This window comes from Cryptomeria japonica, chromosome 5, assembly GCF_030272615.1.
Source record: "Cryptomeria japonica chromosome 5, Sugi_1.0, whole genome shotgun sequence".
Taxonomy (NCBI): Eukaryota; Viridiplantae; Streptophyta; class Pinopsida; order Cupressales; family Cupressaceae; genus Cryptomeria; species Cryptomeria japonica.
The window spans coordinates 673,877,921-673,894,658 of record NC_081409.1 but is presented as its reverse complement, the minus strand read 5'-3'; the positions used below and the strand labels follow the sequence as shown (position 1 = coordinate 673,894,658).

At 34.9% G+C, this 16,738-nt stretch overlaps 1 long non-coding RNA gene across 4 annotated transcripts in view; it reads left to right on the top strand.

The window, feature by feature from the left end:
• Positions 1–1,286: 1,286 nt before the first annotated feature.
• The window catches only part of LOC131039503 (uncharacterized), a 58,727-nt gene continuing 43,275 nt past the window's right edge, over positions 1,287–16,738 (top strand). Inside the window, exons 1-5 of one of the 4 annotated variants that reach the window (XR_009104662.2) lie at positions 1,287–1,813; positions 2,088–2,159; positions 2,579–2,773; positions 3,496–3,664; positions 7,004–7,208. This is a non-coding gene — a long non-coding RNA (uncharacterized LOC131039503). The other 3 variants (XR_009104663.2, XR_009104661.2, XR_009104660.2) reach the window with 3 other exon arrangements.

Genomic DNA, 16,738 nt, shown 5'->3' with positions numbered 1-16,738 from the left:
TAGGAACACTCAACAATTTTCATATGTTTCAAATCATGAGAAATCAATGATGTAGGAACTCTCAACATTGGAGAAGCAAGAAGTGAAGGAGATATGATATCAATGAAAGGTGTAGGAACCAATGAGGAGGGCAAAACACCAAGGTTCAAATAACCAAACCGTATCGCCTTCTATATGTTGAAGCTATCAACATCATCTATACTCAAACGTGACACAAACCATCATAAAAGTTGGTAGAACCAAATGAAAAAAAAGGAATATAATTTGGAATCATGATCAACATGAACCATGACAATGATGTTTCTACTCTACAAATCTCTGATAATCACAAAATGTGATTTGAACTCAACTATTTTTCTTGTGCCACTATGTGCAATCTGATAAATGGAAAGGATATTGGTGGATAAGGAATTTACATAAAATACACCATTCAATATTTCTTAATTGATTTCAATAAACCCTTTTCTTTGAGAGTTGACATATAGGTGCTATTCACAATCAATATTGTTAAGAATGAACAAAGCTTAAATGCAAAAAAATATTTTCCTTGGATGCAACCATGTGGTGTGATGCCTCAAAATTAAGAAGCCACTTGTGCAATGTGTTGTTTGTAGAATCAAAGAGTGTCATACCCTTATTCTTCACTTTGTCTGAATTGGAGGATGGGGATGATGAAGATGGAGAAGAAGAAGAATCACCTCTCTTGGATTTAGGCAACTTAATATGATGTTGTTAGAGAAGATGCCTCAATTCATCATTTTCCTTCTTAAAACATTAGGATTCTTCATTCCTTAATTTCTAACAATAAGTATATATAGACCCAAACTTATTTAGATTATAATTTATTTCCTTTGTTTTGAATTTTATTTTTTTATGTTGAATTCTAAATATCATTATTAATAAATAGAAGTTGAATTCTAAATATCATTATTAATAAATAGAAGTTGAATTATAAATATCATTATTAATAAATAGAAACTAAATTTAATGTGCTTATGAAATATGAACTTAATCTAATTTACGTTATTTATAATTTTAAAGATTTTTTCCAATATAAATAACAAAGCATATTTAATTCAGAAAAATACTATTTTCATGACCCACAAAATCTGAAAAGAGACATTCGTCTTTCACCATGTAAATCTTATATTAGAAACAAATTAATTTAAAGAAAAACTAAGCAAAAAAACTTAAAAAAAAAACCAACTAAATTCCCTCCAACACAGCCGAATGGGGCAAGGAAAAGGAGATCCCGTGAATTCAAAACATCACAGTACTGTAATTAATTGGCAGCTTCCAAATTTTTATTCCCAAACATTAAAATAAGAAATACTTGTAATCTGATCTGAATTTAGTGACGAAGTGATGAATAAAGAGGGCAATTTCATTCAAATTAACTCCGACGAAATCCTGGGCAACATGCTACTTCCCCCAAATGGCATGAAAAAATCGCAGCGACATGGAAGATGCCTTCAATATGTGATATATAAATCTATAAATCAATGAAATTGCACCGTTGGAGATTACACCTTTTTCATAAAAATGCACCGTTACAAAAAAATCTCTGGAACGAAGGAAAAAAGCAAGTGCAGTTAGGGAGTAAGGAATTTAAAATTAGGAGGAATTATAAATAACTGTGAGCAGAATTGTATTACGCATTCCCTTTTGCGGAGAACAGAATGAAATTGCACCGTTGGAGATTACACCTTTTTCATAAAAATGCAGCGTTACAAAAAAATCTCTGGAACGAAGGAGAAAAGCAAGTGCCGTTAGGGAGTAAGGAATTTAAAATTAGGAGCAATTATAAATAACCGTGAGCAGAATTGTATTACTCATTCCCTTTTGCAGAGAACAGTTTTCCATTTTTTTATAGATGTTTTAACTTTTTCCTTCCTCTGTGAATGTTGTTATCTTCTTTTTCACATGTTTTCTTTCCTCATTTTTTCTTAGGGTTACTTGTTTTCCTTGTAGCTTTGTTTCAGTGTGCACACTGTTGTGTCTGCTCGTGTTTTTTTTCTGTACATTTTGATTTTCTATTGTGTTATGTTATTTTTTTCCCATGTCTTTTGTTGTGGTCTTTTTCCTAGGGGCACCACAAAAGAAGCAGAGAAAAGGAGGCTACAGCACAGGATGAGAAGAGGCAGATTAGTCCAATTTATGTAAGTGATCTTTAATATCACGAAGATGATGTTTCACTCTTTATTTTTGATCATAATGTTTTGTGTCTTTGTGGTTTTCACACATAGCCTGCAAGGACTATTATGGAGTCTATGAAGGATCTTGTGTTTGATCTTGTGTTGTTGGAAACTGATTGTCTTTTATTTGGGATACTTTCAACTGCAGCAAAGTACTAGGTTGTTATTTTCGAAGAATGATAGATTTTGTGTATTTAATAGCGCTGATCTATATTTCAGTCTCAAGTTTGATGTTAAATTTGGTTGGAAGACAACGAGTATGACCTCTCCATATAACTTTTGCACTAGGTTTTCTGCATAGTTTATCTTTTCCATGCAAGCTCATTTTAACTCTGTGATATTAAAGGAGTTAGCAAGTGATAACTTCTACGTTTCTTTTGCAGCATACGCTAGCAGAAGCCTTTGAAACATCACCCTTCATGCATATCAATGAAAGAGGTTTTGAGAACAGTTTTGATGATGGTAGTACTTCAGGAAAACACCACATGGGTTAGATGGACATAAACTCTTTTAGATCATTTGCAGTGGATAGAGAAGTCAACGGGAAAGAAGGCAACCTGGCAAAAATTAGATTAGTGGTATGCCACATTTCATAGCCATATGGTAGAGGTGCTATATGTCAATGATAGTAGATGTTTTTTTTAATCTGTCTATAATCGGCTTTAAAGCAATCAGTTCTCATAATAATTTAAATTTCAAATGTGATGTTCATTTATATTGGTTTATTCATCGTGTATTGATATTCCTTACATTTGAACTATAAATTTGCTACCTTATTATCTTCTGTGAAATTGCATGAATGATGATTATTGTCATCTAAAATGTTGATGGTAAGGAAAAGGCCCTTTGTCCTATATGCCTGTGATTAGATATAAGGTTTTGATAAGGCAAACTACTATCACGCCTTGGTATGGTCAATATCTTTTGAGTTAATTTCTTTGTCGCTACTGAGCTTTTTGAGATTAATTGCGTTCTCATTTTGTAAAATATTTTCATCCCTTTCTAAACAATTATTAATACCTAGGAACCTTGCAGTCAATTGTGTTAGTATACGTTGTTTTACTAAAACATTCTGTTGATTTTAATAAATCAAGGCACATTGTCTCATTATGTGTACTGTGCTTCACAGTAGTCAATGTCCTTGTAAATTGATCCATTGAGTAAAAATTTTTGCTGCTGCTTGTCATTATTCTTTGTGAAATTAGTATTATTGGAAAGCAGTTACTTGTTTTTTTTTTTTGGTTTCATGGATCTCCTGCCAAATAATGACCGTTGTGAATGATGGTATCTTCTTTTACAGATGTTTTCTTCCCCTTTGTGAATATTAGGCTTCTTTGCCAATGTTGTGTTGCAACTTGCAAAAGAAGAGGCAGAGAAGAGGAGGCAGCAATACAGGAAAGAGAAGAGGTAGTGAAGAGGAGGCGGCAACACAGTAATGAGAAAGGCAGAACTATTCTTCTTACTACTAGGTAATGTACCTGCTTACCAGTTTTTAATATATATTATTCAAGTTAAGTTTCATTAGGAAAATTTGTTTATAATGTTTTCTTTGTAGCAATCTCATCCCTCAGAGTGAACCAATTACCCCATCCTAGACGTGAAACTACAGGCATGACACTCATTAGTGAGGATGTACTCATTGCACAAGATTAGCCCATGAGCTCCCCTCATTTTTTGATTGTACGCTTCAACCATAGAACCTCTGTGTTAGGACTCTTTACCCTTGCACGGTTGCACCCATCAGAGCCTTATCTGAATCTTTATCATGAGGCAATAGTAAGGAGACCATCTGCCACAGGAAAATTGTTAACCCGTTTAATATCTGCCAGAGGGAACTGATAGGGATCGTAAATTTGTAAGCTCTTTATGATTTCTGTTATTTGTATCAGAAATATACCGTAGGAAAATTATTAGCCCATTTCCTATCTGTCAATGGAAGATTTGCTGTTTAGGGTTTTGTCAATTGTTTGTTGTAATGTGTTTTTACTGCTGTGTATATAAAGACTTGAGCCTCCTGGGATAGTCTATTATTTCTCCAAGTCAATTAAATTCTAATAGTTTTCTAATGTAAACAATAAAAAAACTCAGATTACTTTGAAATAGGATATAAGTTTGAAAAGTAATTGAAAAATGATTTGGAAGCAATGCAAACTACATTTGGACAATCTATTTTCTAATTTAATACTATAGATTTGACTTTGCTGAAATTGGTTTGAAAGCATTTTTTTCTGTTAACAACATGCTTTTGACTTAAGCTTAGATCAGCTGGAATTGGTTTGAATGCAGTACAACACTTTTTGATAGAGTTATGAAAAGCCTCATTAAAGAATACGATGGAATGCTTTCTAGGTTTCCCATGTTCTATGGCTCACTGGTTAGGCTATTATGCAGGAAACTGTTTTGTTGGGTTAGACAAAAATTGATTTATAAATGTAGTCTCAACATGTAAAAAACAACTTTAGTAGAGCAGTATTTTTAGAAGAAAACAAAAGTTAAGGGAGCTTATGGTGCAAGGATAAGGCCAACCATTTTTAATATGGCTCACTGGTTAGGCTTTCTAGGTTTCCCATGTTCTATGACTCACTGGTTAGGCTATTATTCAGGAAACTATTTTGTTGGTTTAGACAAAAATTGATTTATAAATGTAGTCTCAACATGTAAAAGACAACTTTAGTAGAGCAGCATTTTTAGAAGAAAACAAAAGTTGAGGGATGCAAGCTTATGGTGCAAGGATAAGGCCAACCATTTTTAATATTTTTTCCTGCATACTACACTCAGTCCTTGTTGTGGTATTTGTGGCCACTTTCATCAACTCTACCTAGAGTGAGCAACATCAGTTTTAATGAACATCAGTTTAATGTTTTGTTGTGGGTCATGTTGTGGTCATTCAAGTGATTTTTAAATTTAAACCATCATGAATGCTCTCTAGATGTTATGCAAATATGGTGAATACTTTAGAAAACACTACATATGCATAAAATCTGCCATTCTCTTCCGCTTGTTATTTTGAATTTCGTGTCACCTTCATATTAATGCCCAAGAAAACAGTACATGACATTTGAGTAGTGGTCATTTAGAACTTGCATTATTTCTACTACATTTAATTGTAGTGGATAGATGAAATGGAGCTAGAAAAATGACACTAGAAAATAAATAAAAGAGAAGAATAATAAAGGAGAAGAATAATAGAGAATAATAAAATAAGAGAAATAATTCAAGGCAGATTATTCTTACCCAACCCAAACACCACCATCCACAGTGGCTTGTTCAATTCAAGCAGGGGAAACTGCACCACTAAATACAGTAAGATGGCAAACTAATAAAAAAATGCACACTTTTTAACCAAAAGTAGCTAAATTAACATTCCATAGCTGCGAAGTTTTAAAGCAAGAGCATTGAAAAACAACTTTAAATGGCGGTATATAGAATTGGAAGCATTGGCAATGTAGTAAGGGTCTTGCCTACAATTGTCTTACAACTTTTGTTGTAGCAGAACTTGTGTTGGGTGTGTGAGATAGAGAAGAGATATTTGATCTGAATATGTCATCAATAACTTCTACTGTTATAGGATCTCTAGGATGTACTTCTATTCAAGTCAATGAGTAGGGGAGGTGGGCAGCAAATAAACCAACTCAATTTTTCAAGTTGCACCATGAGGTTTTCTCTATGATAATATTTTTCAGGCAAATTGGAATACTTTTTATCATAATATTTTTTTATAATCTTCCTAAATAATAAAACCTTTTCTCTAATGCAATGTTCGTCGCAATCTAAAAACTTTGTTTTTGAATAGAATTGTAATCATCTCTAATTTGTAGCAGCCTTTGTCACCACTATCTTCTAGTGTGGGCAATGTTTGTGATTGGTTAATTTTAATTTCTTATAGCAGTTAATTTGTTATTATGCAAATGATGAATGTCTGAATTTTATTTTCATATTTGTATTATTAGTTTAATCATTTTAAATAGTTTGATGTAAAATGCTCAAGTTTTATATCAACAATACATGAAATATTAGTTCTAGTTCTTAAAATGGCCATGTTTTGTTACTCATAAATCAAAGCAACATATCTAATTGTGGCTGCTAATCCCATGAGCTTTCATGGATAAAATGTGTAGGCTGTGTTTGTCTTGTACAAATTGTGTTAGTAATATAATGCTGTAAGCTGTATTTCTGATCCAACTGTGTTGCAGTATTTATTTCTAGCCTTTGGGCCTTTTAAATAGGCTCTAATTATATCAACAATACATGAAATATTAGTTTTAGTTCTTTAAATGGCTATGTTTTGTTACTTATAAATCAAAGCAACATATCTAATTGTGGCTGCTAATCCCATGAGCTTTTCATGGATAAAATGTGTAGGCTGTGTTTGTCTTGTACAAATTGTGTTAGTAATACAATGCTGTAAGCTGTATTTCTGATCCCACTGTGTTGCAGTATTTATATCCAGCTTTTGGACCTTTTAATAGGCTCTAATTTTCTATAGAATACTTTTTCCACACAAGCACATCTGTTTAACTTCTACCCAAATATAATACAGTTTTGAATTTCTTTAATTTATTCAACTTTTTTGACCTATTCACTTCTGAAAAAATTTCTTAGGACAGTCATTCAGAGAGCTATTTTATGTCTCCCCATGCTGTTGTAATCTCACATCCAGTTCAGGGACACCTAAATCCCCCCTTAATAAGATTCTCGGGAGAATAAAGACTTATTATAACATCACTTAAGAATGATAAAAGCTTGCAACGCTCACCGTGGAAGTTTAGAAGACCCATGTTTTAACATTACTTTTGTTCAAGTTTCAGAATTATAAAAGCTTGCCATTTGGTTTCAGGCGAACAGCCATGTCAGAAGAAGCAAGGTGCACTTTTCTGTTCTATGTAGCAATAAAACTCACAGATAAACTCTGTATTAGAACACGCCAATTAGTCGTACTTTGGGTTACTCTTTAGATATTATTACTTTTTAGATATAGCCAATTCTAATGTAAAATATATTAGAATGTGTGTTTTCTTAATGAAAATTAAAAGGGGTGGAAATAAGCAAATATTTCTTGTAAAGTTTTTTTTTTGCAGTTCTAATGGCACATATATGTCATTGACTTATATGGGTTTTGTTTAAATGTTGCATCCAATTTCTATGGGGTTATGAGTGCACTTGTTTAATATTTATTTTTGTGTGATGATTGAATGACTTTTACACAAAGGTTTTAACAATAAATATATCATCGGGTTGTTTGGTTTTTTTTCAAGGTTTTAATGAAAAATTCGTTATTGATTTGAATGGGTTTTGTTTGAAGGTTGCATCAAACTCCTATGGTGTGTATAGTGTGTTTGCCATGCATTGTGGTTGAATGACATTCATTCATGTGAATGACAATTGCATGAATTTAATATGAAGGATTTAATGATATTTGTCATTGAGTTAACTAGATGAGTTATGTTTGAAGGTTCTAATGATATATATACCATTGAGTTCTATGGTGATTGTTTAAAGGTTGAATTAAACTCATATGGTGTGCCTAGTGTGCTTGTTCATGCATCATGGTTGAGTGACATTCACTCATGTATGATGATTGTATAGGCTTTTTTATTGTGAAAATTAGTGCACAAGAGCATTAAACACTCCATAGTGGTTAGGTACATATTAGCTATGCACCACGACTTGTATTTGATTATATGGCATTTGTATTTAGGATATAATAACACATAATTATGTTGTAAATATTTGTTTAAAATTAATAATGTTGTATATGTGATTAATTTGTATGGGTTTTGTATGAAAATTACATAACTAATCTACATTTAACCTTTAGAGAGTGTTTTGTGTTCTTGTGACATAGCATAAAACTCCTATAGTGTGCTTAGTGCGCTTATTCACGAATGATAATGATACTAATTTTGAGTGTGATGTTGAATCTTATGTTCTAATGGAATATGTCATATATAGTGTCCATTAGGTTGAATGGCATAAATGACATAGCATCCTATAATTGTTATAGATTTTATGTTAAACTTGCATCATGACTAGTGATTGTAAAAATCCCATGCTTAGTGTGCTTATTCATGGATGATAATGATATAAATTTTTGAGTGAAGGTTCTAATGACATATATGAATTTTTCTTGTACATGCATCATGGTTGAGTGACATGGCAATGATTATAGTTCTTGCATGCGAGATCTACAGATATATTGTTGAGTTGTATTATGGGCTTGATTTGAAGGTACTAATGACATATATTCCATTGAGTTGTATAGGTTTTTATTTGAAGGTACTAATAAGTTATATTACATTAATTGAATGATATATATAACATAACATTCTACTATTGTTATTTCTTTTATGTGAAGTGTGCATCAAGATCTTATGGTGTGCCTAAAGTTCGTATTCATCAATTATGGTTAGTGATATATATTCATTGTCGTGCATAATGATGATACAAATTTTGTGTAAACGGTCAAATGATGAAATATCCTTGTTTAGTTTGTCAACTGTATTTTTGAGTTTTACCTAAGTTTGAATTGTTGTTCAAGTGCTTCCAAAATAATGCATGAATGGAGTTGGAAGAAAATTACAAGAATTTCATAAAGCCATTTGTATAGCAGAATACATTCAATGGAAGGGTCATTAATGACCAACATTGTAAGGCACTGTCATTAATACCAGCCAGTATACAAATTACAACCATATGTGCCTTATATGCCAATCTTCTCATATCACTGTTAGCAATAGAGAGTACCAAATCCTCTGTAAATATCTTTCAGAAGATGCGCCAAGTCCTAGATAGCACCTGAACTGTGACCATGAATCACCTACAGAAACACACACTCGTATTTGGTCGTGTCACAAGGAAAATACTCCCTTACACCTTCCATGAATACAGGCAATGCCGAAATCATTCCTTCATGAGCTGATGAGAATCCTCGCCGATGAAAGCTTCCATGAATACAGGCCATGTCGAAATCATTCCTTCGTGAACTGATGAGAATCCTCGCTGATGAAGAGAGTGCATATGTGTTAAGTGTAGGTTCGCAATCACAAGGTGTGGAAGCTGTTTGCATAGGCATGGGAAAACCAAAGGAATTCTAATGTTTCCTCTTCAATAATTCAATATTGTCTTTCCCCAATTATAAGTGGCTCGTAACCTTATTATGTCTTTCCCCAGGTAGAAATCCACAATTATTTTAGGGAAAATACCTTCCCTTCAACTTTATTGAGCTTGCAATATCAACCAAGGTATAGTAATCACTAGCTGAAAACTAATATAGCTGAGAACCCCACAAATATTATATCGATATGATATAATTCCTAGAATTTAGCCTTCTTAATGTTTATCGGCTCTATTCAATAATCTCCGCAATACTCATCAAGCCATGACCTTAGAATATCGATTTGCTACTGTTTAACAAAATGGCAATTGCAATGCGCAAAAATAAATATTTTTTTTTTAGATTGATACCAATTACTTTAGGTCTATCAATAACTTATTTCAACAAATTTGTCTTCAAAGGAGACCACAAATTTGGTCCAGCTGTGAACTCCGTTGTGAATCCACTCCCAGGAAGAGTTAGATTTCCGTCCAACTCTTCTATCAACTCTTGAAGGTTTTTGTCTCCAGATTTTATAAGTCGTTTATCAAATCAAAGCATGCCCTTGATACAACTCCAGGACCTTATAAAGTCTCCAGGAAACCTCATCGTATGCATATTTTATTTATATTTTGATAACTTAATAAAAATCAATTTAATTAGATCCACCTTAAAAAATTTCAACAAATTTGTCTTCAAAGGAGACCACAAATTTGGTCCAGCTGTGAACTCCATTGTGAATCCACTCCCAGGAAGAGTTAGATTTTCATCCATCTCTTCTATCAACTCTTGAAGGTTTTTGTCTCCAGATTTTATAAGTCGTTTATCAAATCAAAGCATGCCCTTGATACAACTCCAGGACCTTATAAAGCCCTCCAGGAAACGTTATCGTATGAATATTTTATTTATATTTTGATAACTTAATAAAAATCAATTTAATTAAATGACACCTTAAAAAATTGGGGATATTATAGTCTTCCCGGCCCAAACATTGCTTTTCCTCAAGCAATTCTTTGTTGCACCACTAGGATCCCCCAAACTAGCCATATGAAAAACATTACATCACTCCACTGCTCCAGTTTGATGTAACCAGCAGTGCCGAACTCTGCAACTCTGTTATCTTGAAGCATTTCCACTACCAAGCTGATTGATGGATCCCAAATCATCACACTCTCATGCCAATGAAAATCGAGGGGTAGAAGTCCCTTATCATGCCAACAACGCCCAATGTCCATCCAAGTTTGTATGGGTTCCCAAGGATGGGAACAATGATCATCCTAGCGCATAATCAGTTGTGATAATATACCATATGATGCTGTTGTATATGAGGACAACATCTATTCGACTGAGAACCTCACTCCAAGGGAAGCAATAAGTATCTTCAATGACAATGGATAATGGGAGTTCATCAATAAGCCAACCTCCAATAAGAGAAAGATAATACAATCCTTTCCCACTCCTCCAATCAGCTGATGTCCCTGAAATCTTTGTGGTGTCGTCATCCCATGCATCAAGGCTCAGTTGAGACTTATCCACTCCAAGTAAATGCCACACAACTTCACACTTAATCAAAGCTGAGTCACTAATGCCCTCATCCATGTTCACTCCTTTACAGGCTGGTCCAAAAAAAGTAAGCTCTACCATGAAAGCCTCTAGGAGAAATAACTCCTCAAACTCTCCACAAATGACCAAAGGTTCATCCAAGACACTTATGCTTCCCTCTACACATGTAGGTATAACACTAGTGGCTGACCCACCAAGTTTGTGCTCGGCTATTCCATCTTCCTCTATGATTTGAGCCTTCATTGGATTCTCTAAAAGAGGAAACTCATGAACCTCATAATGTATACAAACAAAATTTTCCGAACTACTTCTTACCATGTAATGTCTCCTTTTTAGCCAATGATTGCTTCTGCACGTTTAGCCTATTCTTGGCCCTCGTAGGCTAATGAGCATGGTTAGGGGGTCGATGGTGGCAGATATGTAGTCAGTGGATGATCTCCTAGGTTCATTTGGATTGGAGAAATAAGGGAGATAATAATTAATTTAATATTATATAGAGTTATCTCATTATTCTATATTTTAAAGATGACTTTATATTTTATTAAATTAATAAAGTGACTAAATAAAATAATCTTAAAGTCACTTAAACAATTAAATAATATTTTAATATTATTTCTAGAAGCTTCTTGAAGATGGATTTAAAAAGTATAAAAGAAGATCAAGCCAAGCTTCATGGGCATCCAGGAATTGATATTTGTATTGTTGAGTTTTGTGGAGCTTAGGGCTTCTGCAGTTTTTTTACATGGGCCTTTGGGAACGAAAACTCCCATTGATTGCACAATTTTGAGGCTGTGAAACTATCAGCTGAATTATTGCCAAAAGGGTGGGCTTCATTCAAAGGTCCAATTTGTGCTTCTGCAGTTTTTTTACATGGGCCTTTGGGAACGAAAACTTCCATTGATTGCACAATTTTGAGGCTGTGAAACTATCAGCTGAATTATTGCCAAAAGGGTGGGCTTCATTCAAAGGTCCAATTTGTGCTTCTGCAGTTTTTTACATGGGCCTTTGGGAACGAAAACTCCCATTGATTGCACAATTTTGAGGCTGTGAAACTATCAGCTGAATTATTGCCAAAAGGGTGGGCTTCATTCCAAGGTCCAATTTGTGCTTCTGCAGTTTTTTAACATGGGCCTTTGGGAACGAAAACTCCCATTGATTGCACAATTTTGAGGCTGTGAAACTATCAGCTGAATTATTGCCAAAAGGGTGGGCTTCATTCAAATGTCCAATTTGTGCTACATTGGAGGTCTTACAAATTTTTCATTAGAGCTTATTTTCAGCCATTGAAGGGGGTTCAATCTGCATATTCATACTCAGATTTTGGTTCGTTTTGGCACCTCCTTGCATCCGAATTTTGTGGGCATTGGCTCAGACTCTTTGTAGCTGCTTGGAGATCATTTTAGGAACAAATTGAGGGAGTTTCAAGGCTGCATTTATTAATTCATCAGGTCTGATATGCTACAGCAAGGGCACCATTGGCAAGACATATCTATTCATATCTTCATATTGAGGCATCCAGTGGTTGTGGGTATTTGAGCAACTACACAACAATCAATTCAAGTGCTTAAGAAGGGTGATTAAGTGTTGCATTTATTTATTGTTTGATCTACATCACTAAGGCAGGGGCGGCCAGCTTCAAGGAGGGCGGTTTCACCTTTGGAGGTCTCTAAAATTCCAAGGAAATTCCGAGATTTTCTCCATTTGATTTTCTTCTCATTGCCACCATAAAAATCAGGTTTTACTTGTTATTTCCATTGTATATGCATGATTATAAGTCTGAATATTAATCTGTAGTAACGGCAGCCATTAGAGCTTGGATAGGGATTCATTGCATTGCAAAATAATTCCCGATTTCATATATAATCAGTTTGTAATCTGCGCTATTGTATGCACAATCAAAGAGGATTAGTCTGAAGCAAATTTGAAGTTGTATGTGAATTGTTTGACTAAATGTTCGTTTCAGATTTAGACACTTATGTGTCTTGAAAACATTGTATATTGTTGCATAACTTTCTTATTATCATTTAGTCAATTTGCATCATTGGTGAACCTTCCAAAACATCATTTGGTATCTAACAAACCACAAACAAAGCAATCAGAAATTTATAACAGCAGTTTAAAGGGTTGAGGGACAATTGTTTGACAATATTCCTTGAGTCCAAATTCAACATTTTCAGACATATATCAGCAAGGGATATTACAGTGGTATCAGAGCCAAGATTCTGCCATCCTGTCGGGTAGATTGGACATTGTTGTTGGTTCGATTATTTTCCAATTTTAATGGTCAGGACCAAAATTAGAATAACTAAGGGATTTGATTTTTGCTTGATAAGTTGGAAATTGTAAAGAGATCTATTTCCAGAATTGCAATTACAGGCTCCTCATTTCCTGCATTGCATTTCCAATAAAATTGTTGTTTTGAGATCATCTGTAAGAGGGAATAATTGTATGAAGCTATCACATACTGTGTTCAAGAGATTTGCGTTGAAGAATTGTATGACAACTGTTTGTTATAATGACAATTAGCTGCAGAATCTCTTTGCATTGTTCAGTCCCTAGCATTTTCAGTCTCTTGAATTCTGGAATTTGTTGTAACAGCTCATTGACTAGATGCCCTTCATTGGAAAGATAGAATATTGCATTGCATCTTTTGTCAATAATGGGTTTTGGAAATTGCATTCAAACTGCTTATAGAAATGCCTATGCTCTGTAGCTTCATATTTGCAAGAGATTTTCAGTCATCTCATAATCTGGAAAAATCAATAAAAACATTCTATTTAACTTCTAATTCAGTCTTGAGGTCATTGCAAAAGGAATATATTATTTGATGATATCATTATATGCCAGCAAAAGTTATAGACAACAGAAATGAAATTCCAGGTACTCAAAATCGGTTTGCCAAAAACAAGAAGTGGTTGGCTTATAGATTGGAAAAGAAGTTTGATGGGATGATTGATATGATGTCACGCTTACTAGCAAAGATGGATCAACAAGTAGCTCAGAATCATCATATACATCAGCATAACAACACGATTGAAAGCAGTGGAGTCAATGGGAACAATGGCAACGACGAGGGAGAAAGGACAACCCATCACGCTGCAATCACTAGAGGATCAGCCTCTAGACCTCTTTTCCCTACCTTTACACAGAGAAGAACAACCACAGGTTGTGGTTGTAGTACCATTTGGTGATGATGCGAGGCAAGCTTACATGGAGTATAATACTCTTCCTCCCGATCTTAGAGAACAATAGACTTTTGATCAGTTCATGAATCATAGGAGGAGGAGGAATGGTGGAAGGTATGATCAACAAGCTCTTGGGAAGATTACATTGGCCCACTTCGATAGAAGTAGGGTATGTAAAAATGTATATGATGAAATTGATAGACATGCTTGATTTGAATCAAGAAGACATTAGAACAACCTTGGGTGATGATTTGTCTACATCAATACTTACAAAAAGTTTCACCAGAGGTTATGGGAGTGACCTTGGGTATTGGCACTCAAGATACTAGTGCCACGAATGAAGATTCCATGGTGAATATGTCCCTTAGCACTTCTAATTTTTATGACAGCAGTTATGATACCTTGCGTCCACATGGGTCAGCAGCGTCTACATATATGTAGGACACTATTCTTGAGTTGTCACATGGTAGTACTCAAAAATTGGGTACTAATGACTCATTGTATGATGGGGATTCATGTCATGATGAGTTTGATTTTTCAAATCAGACCTTAGAAAATAAGTTTGAAGATTCAATTGTTGGCATGGAGCTCTAGGATCGCGAGTTAGATGGACATGCAGATACATTGGAGGTAGAAGTAGGTGAAGATACTGTCATACCAACAACTTCTACTTTGCCAGTTGAGTCATCTGCTGAGGTACACATTATACTTCCCATGAGATGAGTGATGCTGATTCAGACTCATTTCACAATGCAAATTTTGAGTTAGAGAGCTCGTTTGAGAGTGCTCATCATCATTTGATTGGGCAACTTGAGGTGGATGTGAAAGTTGATCCTATACTCAGTGGAGCAGCCACTAGTGTTTTGATTACACATGATGAAGGTGACACATTACAATGGCATGATGTCATTACTGATTTGTTTGAGGACAGCGGCGTTATGCACGATCATTCTCATGAGATAGGAAGCTTGTGATTATGAGAAAGCCAATACTATGATATCACCCATTGATGACAGCCCTACACCTATTGATAAACATGAAGATATCAAGCATATGAGAGCTGGTTTGGTATACTTTGGCATTGAAGAGGTAAAGAGGTCTGAACAGATGAACGAAGAATGGTTGCAAAAAGCCAAAAAGGCTAAATTAGTGGCTGCCAATGCAAGACAGCATCTTTAGGAAGTCATAAGGAAGGTCAATCTCATCAACATAGCAAGGCACAAAAGGATGCATAGCATTAGAAGACCCTTATTTCAAAGAGAAGATGAATCTGAAAATGCACTTTGTTCTAATAACAACGATGAAATTGATGAGTTTGGTCTATTAAAGGACTTGGTAAAGATTCCAAACATGAAGAAACAAGAACAGTTTGGGGTTTCTTCATGTGGGGTTTTTACAAATAGATTGAGGGTCATCTTTGGACAGTTCAGTTAGAGAGAAGACAAAAGGGAATTGGAGCAGAGTCTTCTCATGATGATTTGTAGGTTATCAAAGAAGGTACAGGAATAATGAAGTCAGATTATTTGAACCTTCTTTCAGACAAAGATACCCTTAGCCTTGTTGGGATGTATTCAGATGCTTTGATGAGGAAAGGAGAGAAGTTGATAAGCTCTCTTAAGAACTTGAGGTTGTTAGGGATTTTTGGTGAGTATTCAGTTGGCACTTCAGGATTCCCAAAGATATGTTGATGAGCTTTGTTCAGAGTTGAGTTTGGCTAGATGCACATCATTTATACCAGAGTCTCATTCATGTAGGACAACTAGAACACTCGTTGATGGTAATAGCATGAGTATTCACACTCAGGAAATGGGTGTCATGGGTAATTCAAGCATTAGATTCTACATTGGCACTATAGAGATTGTCATTGGACAACTTCAACAGGAGGAGATGATTTCCTCTAGGACTTGTACGTGGGATGATGGTGTCGATTCAGCTTCTGTCCAGGGAGTAGATGGCATTCATGATGATAATCCTCTCTCAGAGTTAGATAATGCTCACACTCTTGACTTCCGTCTTGAGATGAACATTGATAGTAGTGTTTGGGATCCTTCTAGTACATGGGGATTTCAAACAGGACTTGCAAAGGAAACTTCAGAAGTGTACATGGTGAGGAGAGCGTACAACTTTACATTTGATCCTCATTTACATGATTCATTTCAGATGCATAGTTCAGTAGCGCATATGATGGACAGCTTGTATGATAGCTCGCTTTGCGCAGGGATTGGAAACAAATATGGTCGGTCTTCTGAGTTGCTTCCTTTTGAGGTTCATACTTCTGTGACACCTGATAGTGAGATTGAGTTGATTCAGCAAATCCAGTTAGTTGTGCTAATGCTGGTGTTACAGGAGCTATTTGGTTATAGCAGGGGCATTACACATACCTATCCTTGGGATCCTAGTGGGGAAGAGTTTTCTTTGCAGCCGAGATTCCTTGGGGACAAGCAATTTCAAGGAGGGCAGACTATAATGTCCCCTTTTTAGCTAATGATTGCTTTTGGACATTTAGCCTATTCTTGGTCCTCGTAGGCTAATGAGCATGGTCAGGGGGTCGATGGTGGTAGATATCTAGTCAGTGGATGATCTCTTGGGTTCAGTTGGATTGGAGAAATAAGGGAGATAATATTATATAGAATTATCTCATTATTTTATATTTTAAAGATGACTTTATATTTTATTAAATTAATAAAGTGACTAAATAAAAT